We start from the raw sequence: 24,796 nt of genomic DNA, 5'->3' as shown, positions 1-24,796 counted from the left end.
CAGCTTAGAGTGGCCAATGACAGATTGTTCACACCAGTGCGGCTCTTTTCAAGAGGAATACAATCGTCAGGGAAAGCTTGGATCAAAACGAAAAAACCAAGTCAACGGTACCAGGGATTCCCAGCCAGTCTCCCATGCTGGTACTTGCCTAGCCTCAAGCTGCTTAGCATTTGCGATCTGACGAGGGCAGGCACATTCAGCTTAGTGTGGCCATTGACCGATTGCTTTCGCGTCTGCTAGTCTTTTCAAGATGAAAACAATCGTAAGGGAAAGCTTTGAGAAAAACAAAATAGCAAGTCAACGGTACCGGGGATTCCCAGCCAGTCTCCCATGCCGGTACTTGCCCAGCCTCAAGCTGCTTAGCGTTTGCGATCTGACGAGGGCAGGCACATTCAGCTTAGAGTGGCCATTGACGGACAACTAGCACCACAGCGGGTCTTTTCAAGAGATATAAAATTGTAAGGGAAAGCTTTGATAAACCCCCCCCCCCAAAAAAAAAAAAAAAAAAGAAAAAAGAAACTTGCCCAGCCTCAAGCTGCTTAGCATTTGCGATCTGACCAGAGCTGGCACATTCAGCTTAGAGTGGCCAATGACAGATTGTTCACACCAGTGCGGCTCTTTTCAAGAGGAATACAATCGTCAGGGAAAGCTTGGATCAAAACGAAAAAACCAAGTCAACGGTACCAGGGATTCCCAGCCAGTCTCCCATGCTGGTACTTGCCTAGCCTCAAGCTGCTTAGCATTTGCGATCTGACGAGGGCAGGCACATTCAGCTTAGTGTGGCCATTGACCGATTGCTTTCGCGTCTGCTAGTCTTTTCAAGATGAAAACAATCGTAAGGGAAAGCTTTGAGAAAAAAAAAATAGCAAGTCAACGGTACCGGGGATTCCCAGCCAGTCTCCCATGCCGGTACTTGCCCAGCCTCAAGCTGCTTAGCGTTTGCGATCTGACGAGGGCAGGCACATTCAGCTTAGAGTGGCCATTGACGGACAACTAGCACCACAGCGGGTCTTTTCAAGAGATATAAAATTGTAAGGGAAAGCTTTGATAAACCCCCCCCCCAAAAAAAAAAAAAAAAGAAACTTGCCCAGCCTCAAGCTGCTTAGCATTTGCGATCTGACCAGAGCTGGCACATTCAGCTTAGAGTGGCCAATGACAAATTGTTCACACCAGTGCGGCTCTTTTCAAGAGGAATACAATCGTTAGGGAAAGCTTGGATCAAAACGAAAAAACCAAGTCAACGGTACCAGGGATTCCCAGCCAGTCTCCCATGCTGGTACTTGCCTAGCCCCAAGCTGCTTAGCATTTGCGATCTGACGAGGGCAGGCACATTCAGCTTAGTGTGGCCATTGACCGATTGCTTTCGCGTCTGCTAGTCTTTTCAAGATGAAAACAATCGTAAGGGAAAGCTTTGAGAAAAACAAAATAGCAAGTCAACGGTACCAGGGATTCCCAGCCAGTCTCCCATGCCGGTACTTGCCCAGCCTCAAGCTGCTTAGCGTTTGCGATCTGACGAGGGCAGGCACATTCAGCTTAGAGTGGCCATTGACGGACAACTAGCACCACAGCGGGTCTTTTCAAGAGATATAAAATTGTAAGGGAAAGCTTTGATAAACCCCCCCCCCCCAAAAAAAAAAAAAAAAAAAAAAAAAAAAAGAAACTTGCCCAGCCTCAAGCTGCTTAGCATTTGCGATCTGACCAGAGCTGGCACATTCAGCTTAGAGTGGCCAATGACAGATTGTTCAAACCAGTGCGGCTCTTTTCAAGAGGAATACAATCGTCAGGGAAAGCTTGGATCAAAACGAAAAAACCAAGTCAACGGTACCAGGGATTCCCAGCCAGTCTCCCATGCTGGTACTTGCCTAGCCTCAAGCTGCTTAGCATTTGCGATCTGACGAGGGCAGGCACATTCAGCTTAGTGTGGCCATTGACCGATTGCTTTCGCGTCTGCTAGTCTTTTCAAGATGAAAACAATCGTAAGGGAAAGCTTTGAGAAAAACAAAATAGCAAGTCAACGGTACCGGGGATTCCCAGCCAGTCTCCCATGCCGGTACTTGCCCAGCCTCAAGCTGCTTAGCGTTTGCGATCTGACGAGGGCAGGCACATTCAGCTTAGAGTGGCCATTGACGGACAACTAGCACCACAGCGGGTCTTTTCAAGAGATATAAAATTGTAAGGGAAAGCTTTGATAAACCCCCCCCCCCAAAAAAAAAAAAAAAGAAACTTGCCCAGCCTCAAGCTGCTTAGCATTTGCGATCTAACCAGAGCTGGCACATTCAGCTTAGAGTGGCCAATGACAGATTGTTCAAACCAGTGCGGCTCTTTTCAAGAGGAATACAATCGTCAGGGAAAGCTTGGATCAAAACGAAAAAACCAAGTCAACGGTACCAGGGATTCCCAGCCAGTCTCCCATGCTGGTACTTGCCTAGCCTCAAGCTGCTTAGCATTTGCGATCTGACGAGGGCAGGCACATTCAGCTTAGTGTGGCCATTGACCGATTGCTTTCGCGTCTGCTAGTCTTTTCAAGATGAAAACAATCGTAAGGGAAAGCTTTGAGAAAAACAAAATAGCAAGTCAACGGTACCGGGGATTCCCAGCCAGTCTCCCATGCCGGTACTTGCCCAGCCTCAAGCTGCTTAGCGTTTGCGATCTGACGAGGGCAGGCACATTCAGCTTAGAGTGGCCATTGACGGACAACTAGCACCACAGCGGGTCTTTTCAAGAGATATAAAATTGTAAGGGAAAGCTTTGATAAACCCCCCCCCCAAAAAAAAAAAAAAAAAAGAAAAAAGAAACTTGCCCAGCCTCAAGCTGCTTAGCATTTGCGATCTGACCAGAGCTGGCACATTCAGCTTAGAGTGGCCAATGACAGATTGTTCAAACCAGTGCGGCTCTTTTCAAGAGGAATACAATCGTCAGGGAAAGCTTGGATCAAAACGAAAAAACCAAGTCAACGGTACCAGGGATTCCCAGCCAGTCTCCCATGCTGGTACTTGCCTAGCCTCAAGCTGCTTAGCATTTGCGATCTGACGAGGGCAGGCACATTCAGCTTAGTGTGGCCATTGACCGATTGCTTTCGCGTCTGCTAGTCTTTTCAAGATGAAAACAATCGTAAGGGAAAGCTTTGAGAAAAACAAAATAGCAAGTCAACGGTACCGGGGATTCCCAGCCAGTCTCCCATGCCGGTACTTGCCCAGCCTCAAGCTGCTTAGCGTTTGCGATCTGACGAGGGCAGGCACATTCAGCTTAGAGTGGCCATTGACGGACAACTAGCACCACAGCGGGTCTTTTCAAGAGATATAAAATTGTAAGGGAAAGCTTTGATAAACCCCCCCCCCCAAAAAAAAAAAAAAGAAACTTGCCCAGCCTCAAGCTGCTTAGCATTTGCGATCTGACCAGAGCTGGCACATTCAGCTTAGAGTGGCCAATGACAAATTGTTCACACCAGTGCGGCTCTTTTCAAGAGGAATACAATCGTTAGGGAAAGCTTGGATCAAAACGAAAAAACCAAGTCAACGGTACCAGGGATTCCCAGCCAGTCTCCCATGCTGGTACTTGCCTAGCCCCAAGCTGCTTAGCATTTGCGATCTGACGAGGGCAGGCACATTCAGCTTAGTGTGGCCATTGACCGATTGCTTTCGCGTCTGCTAGTCTTTTCAAGATGAAAACAATCGTAAGGGAAAGCTTTGAGAAAAACAAAATAGCAAGTCAACGGTACCGGGGATTCCCAGCCAGTCTCCCATGCCGGTACTTGCCCAGCCTCAAGCTGCTTAGCGTTTGCGATCTGACGAGGGCAGGCACATTCAGCTTAGAGTGGCCATTGACAGACATCTAGCACCACAGCGGGTCTTTTCAAGAGATATAAAATTGTAAGGGAAAGCTTTGATAAACCCCCCCCCCCCAAAAAAAAAAAAAAAAAAAGAAACTTGCCCAGCCTCAAGCTGCTTAGCATTTGCGATCTAACCAGAGCTGGCACATTCAGCTTAGAGTGGCCAATGACAGATTGTTCACACCAGTGCGGCTCTTTTCAAGAGGAATACAATCGTCAGGGAAAGCTTGGATCAAAACGAAAAAACCAAGTCAACGGTACCAGGGATTCCCAGCCAGTCTCCCATGCTGGTACTTGCCTAGCCTCAAGCTGCTTAGCATTTGCGATCTGACGAGGGCAGGCACATTCAGCTTAGTATGGCCATTGACCGATTGCTTTCGCGTCTGCTAGTCTTTTCAAGATGAAAACAATCGTAAGGGAAAGCTTTGAGAAAAACAAAATAGCAAGTCAACGGTATCGGGGATTCCCAGCCAGTCTCCCATGCCGGTACTTGCCCAGCCTCAAGCTGCTTAGCGTTTGCGATCTGACGAGGGCAGGCACATTCAGCTTAGAGTGGCCATTGACGGACAACTAGCACCACAGCGGGTCTTTTCAAGAGATATAAAATTGTAAGGGAAAGCTTTAATAAACCCCCCCCCAAAAAAAAAAAAAAAAAAAAAAAAAAAAAAAGAAACTTGCCCAGCCTCAAGCTGCTTAGCATTTGCGATCTGACCAGAGCTGGCACATTCAGCTTAGAGTGGCCAATGACAGATTGTTCAAACCAGTGCGGCTCTTTTCAAGAGGAATACAATCGTCAGGGAAAGCTTGGATCAAAACGAAAAAACCAAGTCAACGGTACCAGGGATTCCCAGCCAGTCTCCCATGCTGGTACTTGCCTAGCCTCAAGCTGCTTAGCATTTGCGATCTGACGAGGGCAGGCACATTCAGCTTAGTGTGGCCATTGACCGACTGCTTTCGCGTCTGCTAGTCTTTTCAAGATGAAAACAATCGTAAGGGAAAGCTTTGAGAAAAAAAAAATAGCAAGTCAACGGTACCGGGGATTCCCAGCCAGTCTCCCATGCCGGTACTTGCCCAGCCTCAAGCTGCTTAGCGTTTGCGATCTGACGAGGGCAGGCACATTCAGCTTAGAGTGGCCATTGACGGACAACTAGCACCACAGCGGGTCTTTTCAAGAGATATAAAATTGTAAGGGAAAGCTTTGATAAACCCCCCCCCCAAAAAAAAAAAAGAAACTTGCCCAGCCTCAAGCTGCTTAGCATTTGCGATCTAACCAGAGCTGGCACATTCAGCTTAGAGTGGCCAATGACAGATTGTTCACACCAGTGCGGCTCTTTTCAAGAGGAATACAATCGTCAGGGAAAGCTTGGATCAAAACGAAAAAAACAAGTCAACGGTACCAGGGATTCCCAGCCAGTCTCCCATGCTGGTACTTGCCTAGCCTCAAGCTGCTTAGCATTTGCGATCTGACGAGGGCAGGCACATTCAGCTTAGTGTGGCCATTGACCGATTGCTTTCGCGTCTGCTAGTCTTTTCAAGATGAAAACAATCGTAAGGGAAAGCTTTGAGAAAAAAAAAATAGCAAGTCAACGGTACCGGGGATTCCCAGCCAGTCTCCCATGCCGGTACTTGCCCAGCCTCAAGCTGCTTAGCGTTTGCGATCTGACGAGGGCAGGCACATTCAGCTTAGAGTGGCCATTGACGGACAACTAGCACCACAGCGGGTCTTTTCAAGAGATATAAAATTGTAAGGGAAAGCTTTGATAAACCCCCCCCCAAAAAAAAAAAAAAGAAACTTGCCCAGCCTCAAGCTGCTTAGCATTTGCGATCTAACCAGAGCTGGCACATTCAGCTTAGAGTGGCCAATGACAGATTGTTCACACCAGTGCGGCTCTTTTCAAGAGGAATACAATCGTCAGGGAAAGCTTGGATCAAAACGAAAAAACCAAGTCAACGGTACCAGGGATTCCCAGCCAGTCTCCCATGCTGGTACTTGCCTAGCCTCAAGCTGCTTAGCATTTGCGATCTGACGAGGGCAGGCACATTCAGCTTAGTGTGGCCATTGACCGATTGCTTTCGCGTCTGCTAGTCTTTTCAAGATGAAAACAATCGTAAGGGAAAGCTTTGAGAAAAACAAAATAGCAAGTCAACGGTACCGGGGATTCCCAGCCAGTCTCCCATGCCGGTACTTGCCCTGCCTCAAGCTGCTTAGCGTTTGCGATCTGACGAGGGCAGGCACATTCAGCTTAGAGTGGCCATTGACGGACAACTAGCACCACAGCGGGTCTTTTCAAGAGATATAAAATTGTAAGGGAAAGCTTTGATAAACCCCCCCCCCAAAAAAAAAAAAAAAGAAACTTGCCCAGCCTCAAGCTGCTTAGCATTTGCAATCTAACCAGAGCTGGCACATTCAGCTTAGAGTGGCCAATGACAGATTGTTCACACCAGTGCGGCTCTTTTCAAGAGGAATACAATCGTCAGGGAAAGCTTGGATCAAAACGAAAAAACCAAGTCAACGGTACCAGGGATTCCCAGCCAGTCTCCCATGCTGGTACTTGCCTAGCCTCAAGCTGCTTAGCATTTGCGATCTGACGAGGGCAGGCACATTCAGCTTAGTGTGGCCATTGACCAATTGCTTTCGCGTCTGCTAGTCTTTTCAAGATGAAAACAATCGTAAGGGAAAGCTTTGAGAAAAACAAAATAGCAAGTCAACGGTACCGGGGATTCCCAGCCAGTCTCCCATGCCGGTACTTGCCCAGCCTCAAGCTGCTTAGCGTTTGCGATCTGACGAGGGCAGGCACATTCAGCTTAGAGTGGCCATTGACGGACAACTAGCACCACAGCGGGTCTTTTCAAGAGATATAAAATTGTAAGGGAAAGCTTTGATAAACCCCCCCCCCCCAAAAAAAAAAAAAAAAAGAAAAAAGAAACTTGCCCAGCCTCAAGCTGCTTAGCATTTGCGATCTGACCAGAGCTGGCACATTCAGCTTAGAGTGGCCAATGACAAATTGTTCACACCAGTGCGGCTCTTTTCAAGAGGAATACAATCGTTAGGGAAAGCTTGGATCAAAACGAAAAAACCAAGTCAACGGTACCAGGGATTCCCAGCCAGTCTCCCATGCTGGTACTTGCCTAGCCCCAAGCTGCTTAGCATTTGCGATCTGACGAGGGCAGGCACATTCAGCTTAGTGTGGCCATTGACCGATTGCTTTCGCGTCTGCTAGTCTTTTCAAGATGAAAACAATCGTAAGGGAAAGCTTTGAGAAAAACAAAATAGCAAGTCAACGGTACCGGGGATTCCCAGCCAGTCTCCCATGCCGGTACTTGCCCAGCCTCAAGCTGCTTAGCGTTTGCGATCTGACGAGGGCAGGCACATTCAGCTTAGAGTGGCCATTGACAGACATCTAGCACCACAGCGGGTCTTTTCAAGAGATATAAAATTGTAAGGGAAAGCTTTGATAAACCCCCCCCCCCAAAAAAAAAAAAAAAAAAGAAACTTGCCCAGCCTCAAGCTGCTTAGCATTTGCGATCTAACCAGAGCTGGCACATTCAGCTTAGAGTGGCCAATGACAGATTGTTCACACCAGTGCGGCTCTTTTCAAGAGGAATACAATCGTCAGGGAAAGCTTGGATCAAAACGAAAAAACCAAGTCAACGGTACCAGGGATTCCCAGCCAGTCTCCCATGCTGGTACTTGCCTAGCCTCAAGCTGCTTAGCATTTGCGATCTGACGAGGGCAGGCACATTCAGCTTAGTGTGGCCATTGACCGATTGCTTTCGCGTCTGCTAGTCTTTTCAAGATGAAAACAATCGTAAGGGAAAGCTTTGAGAAAAACAAAATAGCAAGTCAACGGTATCGGGGATTCCCAGCCAGTCTCCCATGCCGGTACTTGCCCAGCCTCAAGCTGCTTAGCGTTTGCGATCTGACGAGGGCAGGCACATTCAGCTTAGAGTGGCCATTGACGGACAACTAGCACCACAGCGGGTCTTTTCAAGAGATATAAAATTGTAAGGGAAAGCTTTAATAAACCCCCCCCCCAAAAAAAAAAAAAAAAAAAAAAAAAAAAGAAACTTGCCCAGCCTCAAGCTGCTTAGCATTTGCGATCTGACCAGAGCTGGCACATTCAGCTTAGAGTGGCCAATGACAGATTGTTCAAACCAGTGCGGCTCTTTTCAAGAGGAATACAATCGTCAGGGAAAGCTTGGATCAAAACGAAAAAACCAAGTCAACGGTACCAGGGATTCCCAGCCAGTCTCCCATGCTGGTACTTGCCTAGCCTCAAGCTGCTTAGCATTTGCGATCTGACGAGGGCAGGCACATTCAGCTTAGTGTGGCCATTGACCGATTGCTTTCGCGTCTGCTAGTCTTTTCAAGATGAAAACAATCGTAAGGGAAAGCTTTGAGAAAAAAAAAATAGCAAGTCAACGGTACCGGGGATTCCCAGCCAGTCTCCCATGCCGGTACTTGCCCAGCCTCAAGCTGCTTAGCGTTTGCGATCTGACGAGGGCAGGCACATTCAGCTTAGAGTGGCCATTGACGGACAACTAGCACCACAGCGGGTCTTTTCAAGAGATATAAAATTGTAAGGGAAAGCTTTGATAAACCCCCCCCCCAAAAAAAAAAAAAGAAACTTGCCCAGCCTCAAGCTGCTTAGCATTTGCGATCTAACCAGAGCTGGCACATTCAGCTTAGAGTGGCCAATGACAGATTGTTCACACCAGTGCGGCTCTTTTCAAGAGGAATACAATCGTCAGGGAAAGCTTGGATCAAAACGAAAAAAACAAGTCAACGGTACCAGGGATTCCCAGCCAGTCTCCCATGCTGGTACTTGCCTAGCCTCAAGCTGCTTAGCATTTGCGATCTGACGAGGGCAGGCACATTCAGCTTAGTGTGGCCATTGACCGATTGCTTTCGCGTCTGCTAGTCTTTTCAAGATGAAAACAATCGTAAGGGAAAGCTTTGAGAAAAAAAAAATAGCAAGTCAACGGTACCGGGGATTCCCAGCCAGTCTCCCATGCCGGTACTTGCCCAGCCTCAAGCTGCTTAGCGTTTGCGATCTGACGAGGGCAGGCACATTCAGCTTAGAGTGGCCATTGACGGACAACTAGCACCACAGCGGGTCTTTTCAAGAGATATAAAATTGTAAGGGAAAGCTTTGATAAACCCCCCCCCAAAAAAAAAAAAAAGAAACTTGCCCAGCCTCAAGCTGCTTAGCATTTGCGATCTAACCAGAGCTGGCACATTCAGCTTAGAGTGGCCAATGACAGATTGTTCACACCAGTGCGGCTCTTTTCAAGAGGAATACAATCGTCAGGGAAAGCTTGGATCAAAACGAAAAAACCAAGTCAACGGTACCAGGGATTCCCAGCCAGTCTCCCATGCTGGTACTTGCCTAGCCTCAAGCTGCTTAGCATTTGCGATCTGACGAGGGCAGGCACATTCAGCTTAGTGTGGCCATTGACCGATTGCTTTCGCGTCTGCTAGTCTTTTCAAGATGAAAACAATCGTAAGGGAAAGCTTTGAGAAAAACAAAATAGCAAGTCAACGGTACCGGGGATTCCCAGCCAGTCTCCCATGCCGGTACTTGCCCTGCCTCAAGCTGCTTAGCGTTTGCGATCTGACGAGGGCAGGCACATTCAGCTTAGAGTGGCCATTGACGGACAACTAGCACCACAGCGGGTCTTTTCAAGAGATATAAAATTGTAAGGGAAAGCTTTGATAAACCCCCCCCCCAAAAAAAAAAAAAAAGAAACTTGCCCAGCCTCAAGCTGCTTAGCATTTGCGATCTAACCAGAGCTGGCACATTCAGCTTAGAGTGGCCAATGACAGATTGTTCACACCAGTGCGGCTCTTTTCAAGAGGAATACAATCGTCAGGGAAAGCTTGGATCAAAACGAAGAAACCAAGTCAACGGTACCAGGGATTCCCAGCCAGTCTCCCATGCTGGTACTTGCCTAGCCTCAAGCTGCTTAGCATTTGCGATCTGACGAGGGCAGGCACATTCAGCTTAGTGTGGCCATTGACCAATTGCTTTCGCGTCTGCTAGTCTTTTCAAGATGAAAACAATCGTAAGGGAAAGCTTTGAGAAAAACAAAATAGCAAGTCAACGGTACCGGGGATTCCCAGCCAGTCTCCCATGCCGGTACTTGCCCAGCCTCAAGCTGCTTAGCGTTTGCAATCTGACGAGGGCAGGCACATTCAGCTTAGAGTGGCCATTGACGGACAACTAGCACCACAGCGGGTCTTTTCAAGAGATATAAAATTGTAAGGGAAAGCTTTGATAAACCCCCCCCCCCAAAAAAAAAAAAAAAAAGAAAAAAGAAACTTGCCCAGCCTCAAGCTGCTTAGCATTTGCGATCTGACCAGAGCTGGAACATTCAGCTTAGAGTGGCCAATGACAGATTGTTCAAACCAGTGCGGCTCTTTTCAAGAGGAATACAATCGTCAGGGAAAGCTTGGATCAAAACGAAAAAACCAAGTCAACGGTACCAGGGATTCCCAGCCAGTCTCCCATGCTGGTACTTGCCTAGCCTCAAGCTGCTTAGCATTTGCGATCTGACGAGGGCAGGCACATTCAGCTTAGTGTGGCCATTGACCGATTGCTTTCGCGTCTGCTAGTCTTTTCAAGATGAAAACAATCGTAAGGGAAAGCTTTGAGAAAAAAAAAATAGCAAGTCAACGGTACCGGGGATTCCCAGCCAGTCTCCCATGCCGGTACTTGCCCAGCCTCAAGCTGCTTAGCGTTTGCGATCTGACGAGGGCAGGCACATTCAGCTTAGAGTGGCCATTGACGGACAACTAGCACCACAGCGGGTCTTTTCAAGAGATATAAAATTGTAAGGGAAAGCTTTGATAAACCCCCCCCCCAAAAAAAAAAAAAAAAAAAAGAAAAAAGAAACTTGCCCTGCCTCAAGCTGCTTAGCATTTGCGATCTGACCAGAGCTGGCACATTCAGCTTAGAGTGGCCAATGACAGATTGTTCAAACCAGTGCGGCTCTTTTCAAGAGGAATACAATCGTCAGGGAAAGCTTGGATCAAAACGAAAAAACCAAGTCAACGGTACCAGGGATTCCCAGCCAGTCTCCCATGCTGGTACTTGCCTAGCCTCAAGCTGCTTAGCATTTGCGATCTGACGAGGGCAGGCACATTCAGCTTAGTGTGGCCATTGACCGATTGCTTTCGCGTCTGCTAGTCTTTTCAAGATGAAAACAATCGTAAGGGAAAGCTTTGAGAAAAAAAAAATAGCAAGTCAACGGTACCGGGGATTCCCAGCCAGTCTCCCATGCCGGTACTTGCCCAGCCTCAAGCTGCTTAGCGTTTGCGATCTGACGAGGGCAGGCACATTCAGCTTAGAGTGGCCATTGACGGACAACTAGCACCACAGCGGGTCTTTTCAAGAGATATAAAATTGTAAGGGAAAGCTTTGATAAACCCCCCCCCCCAAAAAAAAAAAAAAAAGAAACTTGCCCAGCCTCAAGCTGCTTAGCATTTGCGATCTGACCAGAGCTGGCACATTCAGCTTAGAGTGGCCAATGACAGATTGTTCAAACCAGTGCGGCTCTTTTCAAGAGGAATACAATCGTCAGGGAAAGCTTGGATCAAAACGAAAAAACCAAGTCAACGGTACCAGGGATTCCCAGCCAGTCTCCCATGCTGGTACTTGCCTAGCCTCAAGCTGCTTAGCATTTGCGATCTGACGAGGGCAGGCACATTCAGCTTAGTGTGGCCATTGACCGATTGCTTTCGCGTCTGCTAGTCTTTTCAAGATGAAAACAATCGTAAGGGAAAGCTTTGAGAAAAAAAAAATAGCAAGTCAACGGTACCGGGGATTCCCAGCCAGTCTCCCATGCCGGTACTTGCCCAGCCTCAAGCTGCTTAGCGTTTGCGATCTGACGAGGGCAGGCACATTCAGCTTAGAGTGGCCATTGACGGACAACTAGCACCACAGCGGGTCTTTTCAAGAGATATAAAATTGTAAGGGAAAGCTTTGATAAACCCCCCCCCCAAAAAAAAAAAAAAAGAAACTTGCCCAGCCTCAAGCTGCTTAGCATTTGCGATCTAACCAGAGCTGGCACATTCAGCTTAGAGTGGCCAATGACAGATTGTTCACACCAGTGCGGCTCTTTTCAAGAGGAATACAATCGTCAGGGAAAGCTTGGATCAAAACGAAAAAACCAAGTCAACGGTACCAGGGATTCCCAGCCAGTCTCCCATGCTGGTACTTGCCTAGCCTCAAGCTGCTTAGCATTTGCGATCTGACGAGGGCAGGCACATTCAGCTTAGTGTGGCCATTGACCAATTGCTTTCGCGTCTGCTAGTCTTTTCAAGATGAAAACAATCGTAAGGGAAAGCTTTGAGAAAAACAAAATAGCAAGTCAACGGTACCGGGGATTCCCAGCCAGTCTCCCATGCCGGTACTTGCCCAGCCTCAAGCTGCTTAGCGTTTGCGATCTGACGAGGGCAGGCACATTCAGCTTAGAGTGGCCATTGACGGACAACTAGCACCACAGCGGGTCTTTTCAAGAGATATAAAATTGTAAGGGAAAGCTTTGATAAACCCCCCCCCCCCCAAAAAAAAAAAAAAAAAGAAAAAAGAAACTTGCCCAGCCTCAAGCTGCTTAGCATTTGCGATCTGACCAGAGCTTGAACATTCAGCTTAGAGTGGCCAATGACAGATTGTTCAAACCAGTGCGGCTCTTTTCAAGAGGAATACAATCGTCAGGGAAAGCTTGGATCAAAACGAAAAAACCAAGTCAACGGTACCAGGGATTCCCAGCCAGTCTCCCATGCTGGTACTTGCCTAGCCTCAAGCTGCTTAGCATTTGCGATCTGACGAGGGCAGGCACATTCAGCTTAGTGTGGCCATTGACCGATTGCTTTCGCGTCTGCTAGTCTTTTCAAGATGAAAACAATCGTAAGGGAAAGCTTTGAGAAAAAAAAAATAGCAAGTCAACGGTACCGGGGATTCCCAGCCAGTCTCCCATGCCGGTACTTGCCCAGCCTCAAGCTGCTTAGCGTTTGCGATCTGACGAGGGCAGGCACATTCAGCTTAGAGTGGCCATTGACGGACAACTAGCACCACAGCGGGTCTTTTCAAGAGATATAAAATTGTAAGGGAAAGCTTTGATAAACCCCCCCCCCAAAAAAAAAAAAAAAAAAAGAAAAAAGAAACTTGCCCAGCCTCAAGCTGCTTAGCATTTGCGATCTGACCAGAGCTGGCACATTCAGCTTAGAGTGGCCAATGACAGATTGTTCAAACCAGTGCGGCTCTTTTCAAGAGGAATACAATCGTCAGGGAAAGCTTGGATCAAAACGAAAAAACCAAGTCAACGGTACCAGGGATTCCCAGCCAGTCTCCCATGCTGGTACTTGCCTAGCCTCAAGCTGCTTAGCATTTGCGAGCTGACGAGGGCAGGCACATTCAGCTTAGTGTGGCCATTGACCGATTGCTTTCGCGTCTGCTAGTCTTTTCAAGATGAAAACAATCGTAAGGGAAAGCTTTGAGAAAAAAAAAATAGCAAGTCAACGGTACCGGGGATTCCCAGCCAGTCTCCCATGCCGGTACTTGCCCAGCCTCAAGCTGCTTAGCGTTTGCGATCTGACGAGGGCAGGCACATTCAGCTTAGAGTGGCCATTGACGGACAACTAGCACCACAGCGGGTCTTTTCAAGAGATATAAAATTGTAAGGGAAAGCTTTGATAAACCCCCCCCCCCAAAAAAAAATAAAAAAGAAACTTGCCCAGCCTCAAGCTGCTTGGCATTTGCGATCTAACCAGAGCTGGCACATTCAGCTTTGAGTGGCCAATGACAGATTGTTCACACCAGTGCGGCTCTTTTCAAGAGGAATACAATCGTCAGGGAAAGCTTGGATCAAAACGAAAAAACCAAGTCAACGGTACCAGGGATTCCCAGCCAGTCTCCCATGCTGGTACTTGCCTAGCCTCAAGCTGCTTAGCATTTGCGATCTGACGAGGGCAGGCACATTCAGCTTAGTGTGGCCATTGACCGATTGCTTTCGCGTCTGCTAGTCTTTTCAAGATGAAAACAATCGTAAGGGAAAGCTTTGAGAAAAACAAAATAGCAAGTCAACGGTACCGGGGATTCCCAGCCAGTCTCCCATGCCGGTACTTGCCCAGCCTCAAGCTGCTTAGCGTTTGCGATCTGACGAGGGCAGGCACATTCAGCTTAGAGTGGCCATTGACGGACAACTAGCACCACAGCGGGTCTTTTCAAGAGATATAAAATTGTAAGGGAAAGCTTTGATAAACCCCCCCCCCAAAAAAAAAAAAAAAAGAAACTTGCCCAGCCTCAAGCTGCTTAGCATTTGCGATCTGACCAGAGCTGGCACATTCAGCTTAGAGTGGCCAATGACAGATTGTTCAAACCAGTGCGGCTCTTTTCAAGAGGAATACAATCGTCAGGGAAAGCTTGGATCAAAACGAAAAAACCAAGTCAACGGTACCAGGGATTCCCAGCCAGTCTCCCATGCTGGTACTTGCCTAGCCTCAAGCTGCTTAGCATTTGCGATCTGACGAGGGCAGGCACATTCAGCTTAGTGTGGCCATTGACCGATTGCTTTCGCGTCTGCTAGTCTTTTCAAGATGAAAACAATCGTAAGGGAAAGCTTTGAGAAAAAAAAAATAGCAAGTCAACGGTACCGGGGATTCCCAGCCAGTCTCCCATGCCGGTACTTGCCCAGCCTCAAGCTGCTTAGCGTTTGCGATCTGACGAGGGCAGGCACATTCAGCTTAGAGTGGCCATTGACGGACAACTAGCACCACAGCGGGTCTTTTCAAGAGATATAAAATTGTAAGGGAAAGCTTTGATAAACCCCCCCCCCAAAAAAAAAAAGAAACTTGCCCAGCCTCAAGCTGCTTAGCATTTGCGATCTAACCAGAGCTGGCACATTCAGCTTAGAGTGGCCAATGACAGATTGTTCACACCAGTGCGGCTCTTTTCAAGAGGAATACAATCGTCAGGGAAAGCTTGGATCAAAACGAAAAAACCAAGTCAACGGTACCAGGGATTCCCAGCCAGTCTCCCATGCTGGTACTTGCCTAGCCTCAAGCTGCTTAGCATTTGCGATCTGACGAGGGCAGGCACATTCAGCTTAGTGTGGCCATTGACCGATTGCTTTCGCGTCTGCTAGTCTTTTCAAGATGAAAACAATCGTAAGGGAAAGCTTTGAGAAAAACAAAATAGCAAGTCAACGGTACCGGGGATTCCCAGCCAGTCTCCCATGCCGGTACTTGCCCAGCCTCAAGCTGCTTAGCGTTTGCGATCTGACGAGGGCAGGCACATTCAGCTTAGAGTGGCCATTGACGGACAACTAGCACCACAGCGGGTCTTTTCAAGAGATATAAAATTGTAAGGGAAAGCTTTGATAACCCCCCCCCCCAAAAAAAAACAAAAAAAAAAAACTTGCCCAGCCTCAAGCTGCTTAGCATTTGCGATCTAACCAGAGCTGGCACATTCAGCTTAGAGTGGCCAATGACAGATTGTTCACACCAGTGCGGCTCTTTTCAAGAGGAATACAATCGTCAGGGAAAGCTTGGATCAAAACGAAAAAACCAAGTCAACGGTACCAGGGATTCCCAGCCAGTCTCCCATGCTGGTACTTGCCTAGCCTCAAGCTGCTTAGCATTTGCGATCTGACGAGGGCAGGCACATTCAGCTTAGTGTGGCCATTGACCGATTGCTTTCGCGTCTGCTAGTCTTTTCAAGATGAAAACAATCGTAAGGGAAAGCTTTGAGAAAAAAAAAATAGCAAGTCAACGGTACCGGGGATTCCCAGCCAGTCTCCCATGCCGGTACTTGCCCAGCCTCAAGCTGCTTAGCGTTTGCGATCTGACGAGGGCAGGCACATTCAGCTTAGAGTGGCCATTGACGGACAACTAGCACCACAGCGGGTCTTTTCAAGAGATATAAAATTGTAAGGGAAAGCTTTGATAAACCCCCCCCCAAAAAAAAAAAAGAAACTTGCCCAGCCTCAAGCTGCTTAGCATTTGCGATCTAACCAGAGCTGGCACATTCAGCTTAGAGTGGCCAATGACAGATTGTTCACACCAGTGCGGCTCTTTTCAAGAGGAATACAATCGTCAGGGAAAGCTTGGATCAAAACGAAAAAACCAAGTCAACGGTACCAGGGATTCCCAGCCAGTCTCCCATGCTGGTACTTGCCTAGCCTCAAGCTGCTTAGCATTTGCGATCTGACGAGGGCAGGCACATTCAGCTTAGTGTGGCCATTGACCGATTGCTTTCGCGTCTGCTAGTCTTTTCAAGATGAAAACAATCGTAAGGGAAAGCTTTGAGAAAAACAAAATAGCAAGTCAACGGTACCGGGGATTCCCAGCCAGTCTCCCATGCCGGTACTTGCCCAGCCTCAAGCTGCTTAGCGTTTGCGATCTGACGAGGGCAGGCACATTCAGCTTAGAGTGGCCATTGACGGACAACTAGCACCACAGCGGGTCTTTTCAAGAGATATAAAATTGTAAGGGAAAGCTTTGATAACCCCCCCCCCCAAAAAAAAAAAAAAAAAAAAACTTGCCCAGCCTCAAGCTGCTTAGCATTTGCGATCTAACCAGAGCTGGCACATTCAGCTTAGAGTGGCCAATGACAGATTGTTCACACCAGTGCAGCTCTTTTCAAGAGGAATACAATCGTCAGGGAAAGCTTGGATCAAAACGAAAAAACCAAGTCAACGGTACCAGGGATTCCCAGCCAGTCTCCCATGCTGGTACTTGCCTAGCCTCAAGCTGCTTAGCATTTGCGATCTGACGAGGGCAGGCACATTCAGCTTAGTGTGGCCATTGACCGATTGCTTTCGCGTCTGCTAGTCTTTTCAAGATGAAAACAATCGTAAGGGAAAGCTTTGAGAAAAACAAAATAGCAAGTCAACGGTACCGGGGATTCCCAGCCAGTCTCCCATGCCGGTACTTGCCCAGCCTCAAGCTGCTTAGCGTTTGCGATCTGACGAGGGCAGGCACATTCAGCTTAGAGTGGCCATTGACGGACAACTAGCACCACAGCGGGTCTTTTCAAGAGATATAAAATTGTAAGGGAAAGCTTTGATAAACCCCCCCCCCCCAAAAAAAAAAAAAAAAAGAAAAAAGAAACTTGCCCAGCCTCAAGCTGCTTAGCATTTGCGATCTGACCAGAGCTTGCACATTCAGCTTAGAGTGGCCAATGACAGATTGTTCAAACCAGTGCGGCTCTTTTCAAGAGGAATACAATCGTCAGGGAAAGCTTGGATCAAAACGAAAAAACCAAGTCAACGGTACCAGGGATTCCCAGCCAGTCTCCCATGCTGGTACTTGCCTAGCCTCAAGCTGCTTAGCATTTGCGATCTGACGAGGGCAGGCACATTCAGCTTAGTGTGGCCATTGACCAATTGCTTTCGCGTCTGCTAGTCTTTTCAAGATGAAAACAATCGTAAGGGAAAGCTTTGAGAAAAAAAAAATAGCAAGTCAACGGTACCGGGGATTCCCAGCCAGTCTCCCATGCCGGTACTTGCCCAGCCTCAAGCTGCTTAGCGTTTGCGATCTGACGAGGGCAGGCACATTCAGCTTAGAGTGGCCATTGACGGACAACTAGCACCACAGCGGGTCTTTTCAAGAGATATAAAATTGTAAGGGAAAGCTTTGATAAACCCCCCCCCCCAAAAAAAAAAAAAAAAAAAAAAAAAAAAAAAGAAACTTGCCCAGCCTCAAGCTGCTTAGCATTTGCGATCTGACCAGAGCTGGCACATTCAGCTTAGAGTGGCCAATGACAGATTGTTCAAACCAGTGTGGCTCTTTTCAAGAGGAATACAATCGTCAGGGAAAGCTTGGATCAAAACGAAAAAACCAAGTCAACGGTACCAGGGATTCCCAGCCAGTCTCCCATGCTGGTACTTGCCTAGCCTCAAGCTGCTTAGCATTTGCGATCTGACGAGGGCAGGCACATTCAGCTTAGTGTGGCCATTGACCGATTGCTTTCGCGTCTGCTAGTCTTTTCAAGATGAAAACAATCGTAAGGGAAAGCTTTGAGAAAAACAAAATAGCAAGTCAACGGTACCGGGGATTCCCAGCCAGTCTCCCATGCCGGTACTTGCCCAGCCTCAAGCTGCTTAGCGTTTGCGATCTGACGAGGGCAGGCACATTCAGCTTAGAGTGGCCATTGACGGACAACTAGCACCACAGCGGGTCTTTTCAAGAGATATAAAATTGTAAGGGAAAGCTTTGATAAACCCCCCCCCCAAAAAAAAAAAAAAAGAAACTTGCCCAGCCTCAAGCTGCTTAGCATTTGCGATCTAACCAGAGCTGGCACATTCAGCTTAGAGTGGCCAATGACAGATTATTCACACCAGTGCGGCTCTTTTCAAGAGGAATACAATCGTCAGGGAAAGCTTGGATCAAAACGAAAAAACCAAGTCAACGGTACCAGGGATTCCCAGCCAGTCTCCCATGCTGGTACTTGCCTAGCCTCAAGCTGCTTAGCATTTGCGATCTGACGAGGGCAGGCACATTCAGCTTAGTGTGGCCATTGACCGATTGCTTTCGCGTCTGCTAGTCTTTTCAAGATGAAAACAATCGTAAGGGAAAGCTTTGAGAAAAACAAAATAGCAAGTCAACGGTACCGGGGATTCCCAGCCAGTCTCCCATGCCGGTACTTGCCCAGCCTCAAGCTGCTTAGCGTTTGCGATCTGACGAGGGCAGGCACATTCAGCTTAGAGTGGCCATTGACGGACAACTAGCACCACAGCGGGTCTTTTCAAGAGATATAAAATTGTAAGGGAAAGCTTTGATAAACCCCCCCCCCCCAAAAAAAAAAAAGAAAGTTGCCCAGCCTCAAGCTGCTTAGCATTTGCGATCTAACCAGAGCTGGCACATTCAGCTTAGAGTGGCCAATGACAGATTGTTCACACCAGTGCGGCTCTTTTCAAGAGGAATACAATCATCAGGGAAAGCTTGGATCAAAATGAAAAAACCAAGTCAACGGTACCAGGGATTCCCAGCCAGTCTCCCATGCTGGTACTTGCCTAGCCTCAAGCTGCTTAGCATTTGCGATCTGACGAGGGCAGGCACATTCAGCTTAGTGTGGCCATTGACCGATTGCTTTCGCGTCTGCTAGTCTTTTCAAGATGAAAACAATCGTAAGGGAAAGCTTTGAGAAAAACAAAATAGCAAGTCAACGGTACCGGGGATTCCCAGCCAGTCTCCCATGCCGGTACTTGCCCAGCCTCAAGCTGCTTAGCGTTTGCGATCTGACGAGGGCAGGCACATTCAGCTTAGAGTGGCCATTGACGGACAACTAGCACCACAGCGGGTCTTTTCAAGAGATATAAAATTGTAAGGGAAAGCTTTGATAAACCCCCCCCCAAAAAAAAAAAAAAAAGAAACTTGCCCAGCCTCAAGCTGCTTAGCATTTGCGATCTAACCAGAGCTGGCACATTCAGCTTAGAGTGGCCAATGACAGATTGTTCACACCAGTGCGGCTCTTTTCAAGAGGAATACAATCGTCAGGGAAAGCTTGGATCAAAACGAAAAAACCAAGTCAACGGTACCAGGGATTCCCAGCCAGTCTCCCATGCTGGTACTTGCCTAGCCTCAAGCTGCTTAGCATTTGCGATCTGATGAGGGCAGGCACATTCAGCTTAGTGTGGCCATTGACCGATTGCTTTCGCGTCTGCTAGTCTTTTCAAGATGAAAACAATCGTAAGGGAAAGCTTTGAGAAAAACAAAATAGCAAGTCAACGGTACCGGGGATTCCCAGCCAGTCTCCCATGCCGGTACTTGCCCAGCCTCAAGCTGCTTAGCGTTTGCGATCTGACGAGGGCAGGCACATTCAGCTTAGAGTGGCCATTGACGGACAACTAGCACCACAGCGGGTCTTTTCAAGAGATATAAAATTGTAAGGGAAAGCTTTGATAAACCCCCCCCCCCCAAAAAAAAAAAAAAAAAAAGAAACTTGCCCAGCCTCAAGCTGCTTAGCATTTGCGATCTAACCAGAGCTGGCACATTCAGCTTAGAGTGGCCAATGACAGATTGTTCACACCAGTGCGGCTCTTTTCAAGAGGAATACAATCGTCAGGGAAAGCTTGGATCAAAACGAAAAACCAAGTCAACGGTACCAGAGATTCCCAGCCAGTCTCCCATGCTGGTACTTGCCTAGCCTCAAGCTGCTTTGCATTTGCGATCTGACGAGGGCAGGCACATTCAGCTTAGTGTGGCCATTGACCGATTGCTTTCGCGTCTGCTAGTCTTTTCAAGATGAAAACAATCGTAAGGGAAAGCTTTGAGTAAAACAAAATAGCAAGTCAACGGTACCGGGGATTCCCAGCCAGTCTCCCATGCCGGTACTTGCCCAGCCTCAAGCTGCTTAGCGTTTGCGATCTGACGAGGGCAGGCACATTCAGCTTAGAGTGGCCATTGACGGACAACTAGCACCACAGCGGGTCTTTTCAAGAGATATAAAATTGTAAGGGAAAGCTTTGATAAACCCCCCCCCCCCCAAAAAAAAAAAAAAGAAACTTGCCCAGCCTCAAGCTGCTTAGCATTTGCGATCTAACCAGAGCTGGCACATTCAGCTTAGAGTGGCCAATGACAGATTGTTCACACCAGTGCGGCTCTTTTCAAGAGGAATACAATCGTCAGGGAGAGCTTGGATCAAAACGAAAAAACCAAGTCAACGGTACCAGGGATTCCCAGCCAGTCTCCCATGCTGGTACTTGCCTAGCCTCAAGCTGCTTAGCATTTGCGATCTGACGAGGGCAGGCACATTCAGCTTAGTGTGGCCATTGACCGATTGCTTTCGCGTCTGCTAGTCTTTTCAAGATGAAAACAATCGTAAGGGAAAGCTTTGAGAAAAACAAAATAGCAAGTCAACGGTACCGGGGATTCCCAGCCAGTCTCCCATGCCGGTACTTGCCCAGCCTCAAGCTGCTTAGCATTTGCGATCTGACGAGGGCAGGCACATTCAGCTTAGAGTGGCCATTGACGGACAACTAGCACCACAGCGGGTCTTTTCAAGAGATATAAAATTGTAAGGGAAAGCTTTGATAAACCCCCCCCCCAAAAAAAAAAAAAAAAAAGAAAAAAGAAACTTGCCCAGCCTCAAGCTGCTTAGCATTTGCGATCTGACCAGAGCTGGCACATTCAGCTTAGAGTGGCCAATGACAGATTGTTCACACCAGTGCGGCTCTTTTCAAGAGGAATACAATCGTCAGGGAAAGCTTGGATCAAAACGAAAAAACCAAGTCAACGGTACCAGGGATTCCCAGCCAGTCTCCCATGCTGGTACTTGCCTAGCCTCAAGCTGCTTAGCATTTGCGATCTGACGAGGGCAGGCACATTCAGCTTAGTGTGGCCATTGACCGATTGCTTTCGCGTCTGCTAGTCTTTTCAAGATGAAAACAATCGTAAGGGAAAGCTTTGAGAAAAAAAAATAGCAAGTCAACGGTACCGGGGATTCCCAGCCAGTCTCCCATGCCGGTACTTGCCCAGCCTCAAGCTGCTTAGCGTTTGCAATCTGACGAGGGCAGGCACATTCAGCTTAGAGTGGCCATTGACGGACAACTAGCACCACAGCGGGTCTTTTCAAGAGATATAAAATTGTAAGGGAAAGCTTTGATAAACCCCCCCCCCAAAAAAAAAAAAAGAAACTTGCCCAGCCTCAAGCTGCTTAGCATTTGCGATCTGACCAGAGCTGGCACATTCAGCTTAGAGTGGCCAATGACAAATTGTTCACACCAGTGCGGCTCTTTTCAAGAGGAATACAATCGTTAGGGAAAGCTTGGATCAAAACGAAAAAACCAAGTCAACGGTACCAGGGATTCCCAGCCAGTCTCCCATGCTGGTACTTGCCTAGCCCAAGCTGCTTAGCAGTTGCGATCTGACGAGGGCAGGAACATTCAGCTTAGTGTGGCCATTGACCGATTGCTTTCGCGTCTGCTAGTCTTTTCAAGATGAAAACAATCGTAAGGGAAAGCTTTGAGAAAAACAAAATAACAAGTCAACGGTACCGGGGATTCCCAGCCAGTCTCCCATGCCGGTACTTGCCCAGCCTCAAGCTGCTTAGCGTTTGCGATCTGACGAGGGCAGGCACATTCAGCTTAGAGTGGCCATTGACGGACAACTAGCACCACAGCGGGTCTTTTCAAGAGATATAAAATTGTAAGGGAAAGCTTTGATAAACCCCCCCCCCAAAAAAAAAAAAAAAAGAAACTTGCCCAGCCTCAAGCTGCTTAGCATTTGCGATCTAACCAGAGCTGGCACATTCAGCTTAGAGTGGCCAATGACAGATTGTTCACACCAGTGCGGCTCTTTTCAAGAGGAATACAATCGTCTGGAAAAGCTTGGATCAAAACGAAAAAACCAAGTCAACGGTACCAGGGATTCCCAGCCAGTCTCCCATGCTGGTACTTGCCTAGCCTCAAGCTGCTTAGCATTTGCAATCTGACGAGGGCAGGCACATACAGCTTAGTGTGGCCATTGACCGATTACTTTCGCGTCTGCTAGTCTTTTCAAGATGAAAACAATCGTAAGGGAAAGCTTTGAGAAAAACAAAATAGCAAGTCAACGGTACCGGGGATTCCCAGCCAGTCTCCCATGCCGGTACTTGCCCAGCCTCAAGCTGCTTAGCGTTTGCGATCTGACGAGGGCAGGCACATTCAGCTTAGAGTGGCCATTGACGGACAACTAGCACCACAGCGGGTCTTTTCAAGAGATATAAAATTGTAAGGGAAAGCTTTGATAAACCCCCCCCCCAAAAAAAAAAAAAAAAAAAAAAAAAAGAAACTTGCCCAGCCTCAAGCTGCTTAGCATTTGCGATCTGACCAGAGCTGGCACATTCAGCTTAGAGTGGCCAATGACAGATTGTTCAAACCAGTGCGGCTCTTTTCAAGAGGAATACAATCGTCAGGGAAAGCTTGGATCAAAACGAAAAAACCAAGTCAACGGTACCAGGGATTCCCAGCCAGTCTCCCATGCTGGTACTTGCCTAGCCTCAAGCTGCTTAGCATTTGCGATCTGACGAGGGCAGGCACATTCAGCTTAGTGTGGCCATTGACCGATTGCTTTCGCGTCTGCTAGTCTTTTCAAGATGAAAACAATCGTAAGGGAAAGCTTTGAGAAAAAAAAAATAGCAAGTCAACGGTACCGGGGATTCCCAGCCAGTCTCCCATGCCGGTACTTGCCCAGCCTCAAGCTGCTTAGCGTTTGCGATCTGACGAGGGCAGGCACATTCAGCTTAGAGTGGCCATTGACGGACAACTAGCACCACAGCGGGTCTTTTCAAGAGATATAAAATTGTAAGGGAAAGCTTTGATAAACCCCCCCCCCCAAAAAAAAAAAAAAGAAACTTGCCCAGCCTCAAGCTGCTTAGCATTTGCGATCTAACCAGAGCTGGCACATTCAGCTTAGAGTGGCCAATGACAGATTGTTCACACCAGTGCGGCTCTTTTCAAGAGGAATACAATCGTCAGGGAAAGCTTGGATCAAAACGAAAAAACCAAGTCAACGGTACCAGGGATTCCCAGCCAGTCTCCCATGCTGGTACTTGCCTAGCCTCAAGCTGCTTAGCATTTGCGATCTGACGAGGGCAGGCACATTCAGCTTAGTGTGGCCATTGACCGATTGCTTTCGCGTCTGCTAGTCTTTTCAAGATGAAAACAATCGTAAGGGAAAGCTTTGAGAAAAACAAAATAGCAAGTCAACGGTACCGGGGATTCCCAGCCAGTCTCCCATGCCGGTACTTGCCCAGCCTCAAGCTGCTTAGCATTTGCGATCTGACGAGGGCAGGCACATTCAGCTTAGAGTGGCCATTGACGGACAACTAGCACCACAGCGGGTCTTTTCAAGAGATATAAAATTGTAAGGGAAAGCTTTGATAAACCCCCCCCCCCCAAAAAAAAAAAGAAACTTGCCCAGCCTCAAGCTGCTTAGCATTTGCGATCTAACCAGAGCTGGCACATTCAGCTTAGAGTGGCCAATGACAGATTGTTCACACCAGTGCGGCTCTTTTCAAGAGGAATACAATCGTCAGGGAAAGCTTGGATCAAAACGAAAAAACCAAGTCAACGGTACCAGGGATTCCCAGCCAGTCTCCCATGCTGGTACTTGCCTAGCCTCAAGCTGCTTAGCATTTGCGATCTGACGAGGGCAGGCACATTCAGCTTAGTGTGGCCATTGACCGATTGCTTTCGCGTCTGCTAGTCTTTTCAAGATGAAAACAATCGTAAGGGAAAGCTTTGAGAAAAACAAAATAGCAAGTCAACGGTACCGGGGATTCCCAGCCAGTCTCCCATGCCGGTACTTGCCCAGCCTCAAGCTGCTTAGCATTTGCGATCTGACGAGGGCAGGCACATTCAGCTTAGAGTGGCCATTGACGGACAACTAGCACCACAGCGGGTCTTTTCAAGAGATATAAAATTGTAAGGGAAAGCTTTGATAAACCCCCCCCCCCAAAAAAAAAAAAAGAAACTTGCCCAGCCTCAAGCTGCTTAGCATTTGCGATCTAACCAGAGCTGGCACATTCAGCTTAGAGTGGCCAATGACAGATTGTTCACACCAGTGCGGCTCTTTTCAAGAGGAATACAATCGTCAGGGAAAGCTTGGATCAAAACGAAAAAACCAAGTCAACGGTACCAGGGATTCCCAGCCAGTCTCCCATGCTGGTACTTGCCTAGCCTCAAGCTGCTTAGCATTTGCGATCTGACGAGGGCAGGCACATTCAGCTTAGTGTGGCCATTGACCGATTGCTTTCGCGTCTGCTAGTCTTTTCAAGATGAAAACAATCGTAAGGGAAAGCTTTGAGAAAAACAAAATAGCAAGTCAACGGTACTGGGGATTCCCAGCCAGTCTCCCATGCCGGTACTTGCCCAGCCTCAAGCTGCTTAGCGTTTGCGATCTGACGAGGGCAGGCACATTCAGCTTAGAGTGGCCATTGACGGACAACTAGCACCACAGCGGGTCTTTTCAAGAGATATAAA

General features: G+C 47.9%; 81 pseudogenes; all 81 read right to left on the bottom strand.

Annotated features, from left to right (window-relative positions):
* Positions 1-99: 99 nt before the first annotated feature.
* On the bottom strand, positions 100-218 carry LOC143800854 (5S ribosomal RNA; annotated as a pseudogene).
* Positions 219-295: 77 nt separating this feature from the next.
* LOC143799338 (5S ribosomal RNA) lies at positions 296-414 on the bottom strand (annotated as a pseudogene).
* A 258-nt stretch (positions 415-672) lies between these two features.
* LOC143800853 (5S ribosomal RNA) lies at positions 673-791 on the bottom strand (annotated as a pseudogene).
* Positions 792-868: 77 nt separating this feature from the next.
* Positions 869-987, bottom strand: LOC143799336 (5S ribosomal RNA; annotated as a pseudogene).
* Positions 988-1,235: 248 nt separating this feature from the next.
* On the bottom strand, positions 1,236-1,354 carry LOC143798072 (5S ribosomal RNA; annotated as a pseudogene).
* A 77-nt stretch (positions 1,355-1,431) lies between these two features.
* LOC143798615 (5S ribosomal RNA) lies at positions 1,432-1,550 on the bottom strand (annotated as a pseudogene).
* Positions 1,551-1,813: 263 nt separating this feature from the next.
* On the bottom strand, positions 1,814-1,932 carry LOC143800852 (5S ribosomal RNA; annotated as a pseudogene).
* A 77-nt stretch (positions 1,933-2,009) lies between these two features.
* Positions 2,010-2,128, bottom strand: LOC143799335 (5S ribosomal RNA; annotated as a pseudogene).
* Positions 2,129-2,376: 248 nt separating this feature from the next.
* On the bottom strand, positions 2,377-2,495 carry LOC143800851 (5S ribosomal RNA; annotated as a pseudogene).
* A 77-nt stretch (positions 2,496-2,572) lies between these two features.
* On the bottom strand, positions 2,573-2,691 carry LOC143799334 (5S ribosomal RNA; annotated as a pseudogene).
* A 257-nt stretch (positions 2,692-2,948) lies between these two features.
* On the bottom strand, positions 2,949-3,067 carry LOC143800850 (5S ribosomal RNA; annotated as a pseudogene).
* A 77-nt stretch (positions 3,068-3,144) lies between these two features.
* Positions 3,145-3,263, bottom strand: LOC143799333 (5S ribosomal RNA; annotated as a pseudogene).
* Positions 3,264-3,510: 247 nt separating this feature from the next.
* On the bottom strand, positions 3,511-3,629 carry LOC143798071 (5S ribosomal RNA; annotated as a pseudogene).
* A 77-nt stretch (positions 3,630-3,706) lies between these two features.
* On the bottom strand, positions 3,707-3,825 carry LOC143799332 (5S ribosomal RNA; annotated as a pseudogene).
* A 253-nt stretch (positions 3,826-4,078) lies between these two features.
* LOC143797927 (5S ribosomal RNA) lies at positions 4,079-4,197 on the bottom strand (annotated as a pseudogene).
* Positions 4,198-4,655: 458 nt separating this feature from the next.
* Positions 4,656-4,774, bottom strand: LOC143800849 (5S ribosomal RNA; annotated as a pseudogene).
* A 77-nt stretch (positions 4,775-4,851) lies between these two features.
* Positions 4,852-4,970, bottom strand: LOC143799330 (5S ribosomal RNA; annotated as a pseudogene).
* A 244-nt stretch (positions 4,971-5,214) lies between these two features.
* LOC143800848 (5S ribosomal RNA) lies at positions 5,215-5,333 on the bottom strand (annotated as a pseudogene).
* Positions 5,334-5,410: 77 nt separating this feature from the next.
* LOC143799329 (5S ribosomal RNA) lies at positions 5,411-5,529 on the bottom strand (annotated as a pseudogene).
* Positions 5,530-5,774: 245 nt separating this feature from the next.
* LOC143800846 (5S ribosomal RNA) lies at positions 5,775-5,893 on the bottom strand (annotated as a pseudogene).
* Positions 5,894-6,336: 443 nt separating this feature from the next.
* On the bottom strand, positions 6,337-6,455 carry LOC143800845 (5S ribosomal RNA; annotated as a pseudogene).
* A 77-nt stretch (positions 6,456-6,532) lies between these two features.
* Positions 6,533-6,651, bottom strand: LOC143799328 (5S ribosomal RNA; annotated as a pseudogene).
* A 258-nt stretch (positions 6,652-6,909) lies between these two features.
* Positions 6,910-7,028, bottom strand: LOC143798070 (5S ribosomal RNA; annotated as a pseudogene).
* Positions 7,029-7,105: 77 nt separating this feature from the next.
* LOC143799327 (5S ribosomal RNA) lies at positions 7,106-7,224 on the bottom strand (annotated as a pseudogene).
* A 251-nt stretch (positions 7,225-7,475) lies between these two features.
* Positions 7,476-7,594, bottom strand: LOC143800844 (5S ribosomal RNA; annotated as a pseudogene).
* A 456-nt stretch (positions 7,595-8,050) lies between these two features.
* LOC143800843 (5S ribosomal RNA) lies at positions 8,051-8,169 on the bottom strand (annotated as a pseudogene).
* A 77-nt stretch (positions 8,170-8,246) lies between these two features.
* LOC143799326 (5S ribosomal RNA) lies at positions 8,247-8,365 on the bottom strand (annotated as a pseudogene).
* A 245-nt stretch (positions 8,366-8,610) lies between these two features.
* On the bottom strand, positions 8,611-8,729 carry LOC143800841 (5S ribosomal RNA; annotated as a pseudogene).
* Positions 8,730-8,806: 77 nt separating this feature from the next.
* Positions 8,807-8,925, bottom strand: LOC143799324 (5S ribosomal RNA; annotated as a pseudogene).
* Positions 8,926-9,170: 245 nt separating this feature from the next.
* Positions 9,171-9,289, bottom strand: LOC143800840 (5S ribosomal RNA; annotated as a pseudogene).
* A 443-nt stretch (positions 9,290-9,732) lies between these two features.
* On the bottom strand, positions 9,733-9,851 carry LOC143800839 (5S ribosomal RNA; annotated as a pseudogene).
* Positions 9,852-10,304: 453 nt separating this feature from the next.
* On the bottom strand, positions 10,305-10,423 carry LOC143800838 (5S ribosomal RNA; annotated as a pseudogene).
* A 77-nt stretch (positions 10,424-10,500) lies between these two features.
* LOC143799322 (5S ribosomal RNA) lies at positions 10,501-10,619 on the bottom strand (annotated as a pseudogene).
* A 259-nt stretch (positions 10,620-10,878) lies between these two features.
* On the bottom strand, positions 10,879-10,997 carry LOC143800837 (5S ribosomal RNA; annotated as a pseudogene).
* Positions 10,998-11,074: 77 nt separating this feature from the next.
* LOC143799321 (5S ribosomal RNA) lies at positions 11,075-11,193 on the bottom strand (annotated as a pseudogene).
* A 249-nt stretch (positions 11,194-11,442) lies between these two features.
* Positions 11,443-11,561, bottom strand: LOC143800836 (5S ribosomal RNA; annotated as a pseudogene).
* Positions 11,562-11,638: 77 nt separating this feature from the next.
* On the bottom strand, positions 11,639-11,757 carry LOC143799320 (5S ribosomal RNA; annotated as a pseudogene).
* A 247-nt stretch (positions 11,758-12,004) lies between these two features.
* LOC143800834 (5S ribosomal RNA) lies at positions 12,005-12,123 on the bottom strand (annotated as a pseudogene).
* Positions 12,124-12,200: 77 nt separating this feature from the next.
* LOC143799319 (5S ribosomal RNA) lies at positions 12,201-12,319 on the bottom strand (annotated as a pseudogene).
* Positions 12,320-12,578: 259 nt separating this feature from the next.
* LOC143800833 (5S ribosomal RNA) lies at positions 12,579-12,697 on the bottom strand (annotated as a pseudogene).
* Positions 12,698-12,774: 77 nt separating this feature from the next.
* On the bottom strand, positions 12,775-12,893 carry LOC143799318 (5S ribosomal RNA; annotated as a pseudogene).
* A 258-nt stretch (positions 12,894-13,151) lies between these two features.
* On the bottom strand, positions 13,152-13,270 carry LOC143798466 (5S ribosomal RNA; annotated as a pseudogene).
* A 77-nt stretch (positions 13,271-13,347) lies between these two features.
* Positions 13,348-13,466, bottom strand: LOC143799317 (5S ribosomal RNA; annotated as a pseudogene).
* Positions 13,467-13,715: 249 nt separating this feature from the next.
* Positions 13,716-13,834, bottom strand: LOC143800832 (5S ribosomal RNA; annotated as a pseudogene).
* A 77-nt stretch (positions 13,835-13,911) lies between these two features.
* Positions 13,912-14,030, bottom strand: LOC143799316 (5S ribosomal RNA; annotated as a pseudogene).
* Positions 14,031-14,278: 248 nt separating this feature from the next.
* Positions 14,279-14,397, bottom strand: LOC143800831 (5S ribosomal RNA; annotated as a pseudogene).
* Positions 14,398-14,474: 77 nt separating this feature from the next.
* On the bottom strand, positions 14,475-14,593 carry LOC143799315 (5S ribosomal RNA; annotated as a pseudogene).
* Positions 14,594-14,836: 243 nt separating this feature from the next.
* On the bottom strand, positions 14,837-14,955 carry LOC143800830 (5S ribosomal RNA; annotated as a pseudogene).
* A 77-nt stretch (positions 14,956-15,032) lies between these two features.
* Positions 15,033-15,151, bottom strand: LOC143799314 (5S ribosomal RNA; annotated as a pseudogene).
* Positions 15,152-15,401: 250 nt separating this feature from the next.
* On the bottom strand, positions 15,402-15,520 carry LOC143800829 (5S ribosomal RNA; annotated as a pseudogene).
* A 77-nt stretch (positions 15,521-15,597) lies between these two features.
* LOC143799312 (5S ribosomal RNA) lies at positions 15,598-15,716 on the bottom strand (annotated as a pseudogene).
* A 243-nt stretch (positions 15,717-15,959) lies between these two features.
* Positions 15,960-16,078, bottom strand: LOC143800828 (5S ribosomal RNA; annotated as a pseudogene).
* A 77-nt stretch (positions 16,079-16,155) lies between these two features.
* Positions 16,156-16,274, bottom strand: LOC143799311 (5S ribosomal RNA; annotated as a pseudogene).
* Positions 16,275-16,523: 249 nt separating this feature from the next.
* On the bottom strand, positions 16,524-16,642 carry LOC143800827 (5S ribosomal RNA; annotated as a pseudogene).
* Positions 16,643-16,719: 77 nt separating this feature from the next.
* LOC143799310 (5S ribosomal RNA) lies at positions 16,720-16,838 on the bottom strand (annotated as a pseudogene).
* A 258-nt stretch (positions 16,839-17,096) lies between these two features.
* On the bottom strand, positions 17,097-17,215 carry LOC143800825 (5S ribosomal RNA; annotated as a pseudogene).
* Positions 17,216-17,292: 77 nt separating this feature from the next.
* On the bottom strand, positions 17,293-17,411 carry LOC143799309 (5S ribosomal RNA; annotated as a pseudogene).
* A 264-nt stretch (positions 17,412-17,675) lies between these two features.
* On the bottom strand, positions 17,676-17,794 carry LOC143800824 (5S ribosomal RNA; annotated as a pseudogene).
* A 77-nt stretch (positions 17,795-17,871) lies between these two features.
* On the bottom strand, positions 17,872-17,990 carry LOC143799308 (5S ribosomal RNA; annotated as a pseudogene).
* A 247-nt stretch (positions 17,991-18,237) lies between these two features.
* Positions 18,238-18,356, bottom strand: LOC143800822 (5S ribosomal RNA; annotated as a pseudogene).
* Positions 18,357-18,433: 77 nt separating this feature from the next.
* On the bottom strand, positions 18,434-18,552 carry LOC143799307 (5S ribosomal RNA; annotated as a pseudogene).
* Positions 18,553-18,798: 246 nt separating this feature from the next.
* On the bottom strand, positions 18,799-18,917 carry LOC143800821 (5S ribosomal RNA; annotated as a pseudogene).
* Positions 18,918-18,994: 77 nt separating this feature from the next.
* Positions 18,995-19,113, bottom strand: LOC143799306 (5S ribosomal RNA; annotated as a pseudogene).
* Positions 19,114-19,360: 247 nt separating this feature from the next.
* LOC143800029 (5S ribosomal RNA) lies at positions 19,361-19,479 on the bottom strand (annotated as a pseudogene).
* Positions 19,480-19,556: 77 nt separating this feature from the next.
* LOC143799305 (5S ribosomal RNA) lies at positions 19,557-19,675 on the bottom strand (annotated as a pseudogene).
* A 252-nt stretch (positions 19,676-19,927) lies between these two features.
* Positions 19,928-20,046, bottom strand: LOC143800389 (5S ribosomal RNA; annotated as a pseudogene).
* Positions 20,047-20,123: 77 nt separating this feature from the next.
* LOC143799304 (5S ribosomal RNA) lies at positions 20,124-20,242 on the bottom strand (annotated as a pseudogene).
* A 249-nt stretch (positions 20,243-20,491) lies between these two features.
* LOC143800820 (5S ribosomal RNA) lies at positions 20,492-20,610 on the bottom strand (annotated as a pseudogene).
* A 77-nt stretch (positions 20,611-20,687) lies between these two features.
* On the bottom strand, positions 20,688-20,806 carry LOC143800402 (5S ribosomal RNA; annotated as a pseudogene).
* Positions 20,807-21,063: 257 nt separating this feature from the next.
* Positions 21,064-21,182, bottom strand: LOC143800819 (5S ribosomal RNA; annotated as a pseudogene).
* A 635-nt stretch (positions 21,183-21,817) lies between these two features.
* Positions 21,818-21,936, bottom strand: LOC143799303 (5S ribosomal RNA; annotated as a pseudogene).
* Positions 21,937-22,184: 248 nt separating this feature from the next.
* Positions 22,185-22,303, bottom strand: LOC143800532 (5S ribosomal RNA; annotated as a pseudogene).
* Positions 22,304-22,380: 77 nt separating this feature from the next.
* LOC143799301 (5S ribosomal RNA) lies at positions 22,381-22,499 on the bottom strand (annotated as a pseudogene).
* Positions 22,500-22,757: 258 nt separating this feature from the next.
* LOC143800818 (5S ribosomal RNA) lies at positions 22,758-22,876 on the bottom strand (annotated as a pseudogene).
* A 77-nt stretch (positions 22,877-22,953) lies between these two features.
* On the bottom strand, positions 22,954-23,072 carry LOC143799300 (5S ribosomal RNA; annotated as a pseudogene).
* Positions 23,073-23,319: 247 nt separating this feature from the next.
* On the bottom strand, positions 23,320-23,438 carry LOC143800817 (5S ribosomal RNA; annotated as a pseudogene).
* A 77-nt stretch (positions 23,439-23,515) lies between these two features.
* LOC143800401 (5S ribosomal RNA) lies at positions 23,516-23,634 on the bottom strand (annotated as a pseudogene).
* A 245-nt stretch (positions 23,635-23,879) lies between these two features.
* LOC143800816 (5S ribosomal RNA) lies at positions 23,880-23,998 on the bottom strand (annotated as a pseudogene).
* Positions 23,999-24,075: 77 nt separating this feature from the next.
* Positions 24,076-24,194, bottom strand: LOC143800399 (5S ribosomal RNA; annotated as a pseudogene).
* Positions 24,195-24,440: 246 nt separating this feature from the next.
* LOC143800815 (5S ribosomal RNA) lies at positions 24,441-24,559 on the bottom strand (annotated as a pseudogene).
* Positions 24,560-24,636: 77 nt separating this feature from the next.
* LOC143798535 (5S ribosomal RNA) lies at positions 24,637-24,755 on the bottom strand (annotated as a pseudogene).
* Positions 24,756-24,796: the final 41 nt, after the last annotated feature.

This window comes from Ranitomeya variabilis, chromosome 1 (assembly GCF_051348905.1).
Source record: "Ranitomeya variabilis isolate aRanVar5 chromosome 1, aRanVar5.hap1, whole genome shotgun sequence".
Taxonomy (NCBI): Eukaryota; Metazoa; Chordata; class Amphibia; order Anura; family Dendrobatidae; genus Ranitomeya; species Ranitomeya variabilis.
The sequence above is the reverse complement of the archived record's forward strand: the minus strand, read 5'-3'. Positions and strand labels throughout refer to the sequence as shown.